Raw genomic sequence first — 1711 nt, 5'->3', positions numbered from 1 at the left:
TTGTTTTGTAAGTAGCTGGTTTTGCAAGTCTTATTTTAACAAAAACAAAATTGTGGGTTAAAACCTTGATAAATAAAAAGAAAAATTAACTTTTAATAATGAGTTTAGTCCTTTTCTTCTCAACTAAAGAGATGTGCAAAACACAGCGTACTTCAGTCCTGTAAAAAAAAGTGCAAAAAAGATCACTTAAATTACACTGATTTAAGGTGTAAAAAGCTAGAACTGCTTCGTTCTGCACCCTCCTTGTCTTTGATTTCTGGGATTGAATGCAACACAGCAAAAGGGGTGAAGAATTTATGGGTTCATTTGAAAAACAAACTGTGTCCCAAATAATTGGTTCCTGTGGGGGAAGCAGCTAGAAGAATGTGTTCAAGCTATTTTGAATCGGACTCATTTTATCTTTGCCTGAGTTTAAAAACAAAAGACCAAATTAATTAAAATGTGCACATTTTAAAAGGTAAGGGTTTTTTTATCACAAAAAAAAAAAATCAGTCTGGCCACGCACATTTTTCTGAAACAATATACTATTGATTCGTCTAACAATCATGGCAGGCTGTGCTCAGCGTGCTTCTTCTCCCCTTAGTGTAACGAGCTGGCARAGGGTTGGCTTGTTAGACTGATGAGGCTCACCTGCTCTTAATGCCTCCAAGCATTCAAAAGTTGACCTACATGCTGGATGTCCTTTATTTGAAACATATATAACCTCAATTTGGGGTGGTATTTTTCCTTGTACGTGTTCTCAGATTTGAGTCATAATAGTCAGCTTTGAGCTACARTGACTGGTAAGCAAACACTTTTAAAATGGCAATACGCCTGTTTATTAATTTGAAGTTTAATTTATAATTTTACTAGAATTTTACTGTTTTATTAACCAAAAAATAATACATTTTTGCTGCAACCATCGCTGTATTAGATTTGGAATTTTGTTTAAACGGCCAAAATTATATGTCTATCATCAGGAACATACTGTATTTATTTGTGTATAATACGATCTCATGTATAATATGACGCACCCTTTTTTGAGCTTAAAAAGCATAAAAAATTAATCCTCAAACTACCTCCAATTTCATACAGACTTCAAGATTTTTCAGCCTTTGCAGTCTTTATACATATCAGTAAAATGACCATAGGACTGTTCATTTTATTTTAACAACATATGTACTAAAAGGTATTTTGACAACAAATATGTATCAGCAAACTATGATTTTGAGCATCATATAAATTCTGGCATTTTACACATAGTCCACCAGGATGCGCCAACACAAAAGTCAGGGACTTCACATGAGATTTGGTCCATCTTGTGGGGGAACAGCGGATTACTTCCTACTCRTGAGCGCCCCCTCTAGTGGGGAAACGTTTTTTCAGGGATACAAACTTTTTCAGAACACCGGCAGCCATTACAGACGAACATGTTTGTTGTTTGAGGAGCGGCCCGGTCACACACTAATGTAATTAGTTTATCATTACTAAGGTGCAGGAATCATTTTACCCTTTTTTTCACATCATGTCGCCTGCCTGGATCTGTTATCTCGCTCTGAAGCACAGAGGAGTGTCAGAGCTAAGCTCGTTTCAACTGCTTTCAACGTTGTGGTCTCATTTCCAGACTCGCCTGAGTCCGGAAAAGAGAATGAAGAATGAAGCCGATATTTCAGTTAAAATACATAAGTAAAAATATTTATGCAAGTATAGTACTACCCCCCAACTTTATAGA

General features: G+C 35.9%; 1 protein-coding gene across 1 annotated transcript in view; it reads left to right on the top strand.

Moving 5' to 3' along the window:
- Positions 1–691: 691 nt before the first annotated feature.
- cxcl14 (chemokine (C-X-C motif) ligand 14) overlaps positions 692–1711 on the top strand; it is a gene marked incomplete in the record, with an annotated part of 161129 nt that continues 160109 nt past the window's right edge. Inside the window, 1 exon segment of the mRNA XM_014001957.1 lies at positions 692–775.

This window comes from Austrofundulus limnaeus, unplaced genomic scaffold (assembly GCF_001266775.1).
Source record: "Austrofundulus limnaeus strain Quisiro unplaced genomic scaffold, Austrofundulus_limnaeus-1.0 Scaffold11, whole genome shotgun sequence".
NCBI classification, from domain to species: domain Eukaryota; kingdom Metazoa; phylum Chordata; class Actinopteri; order Cyprinodontiformes; family Rivulidae; genus Austrofundulus; species Austrofundulus limnaeus.
Note: the sequence above shows the minus strand (reverse complement) of the source record. Positions and strands in the feature narration are given on the sequence as shown.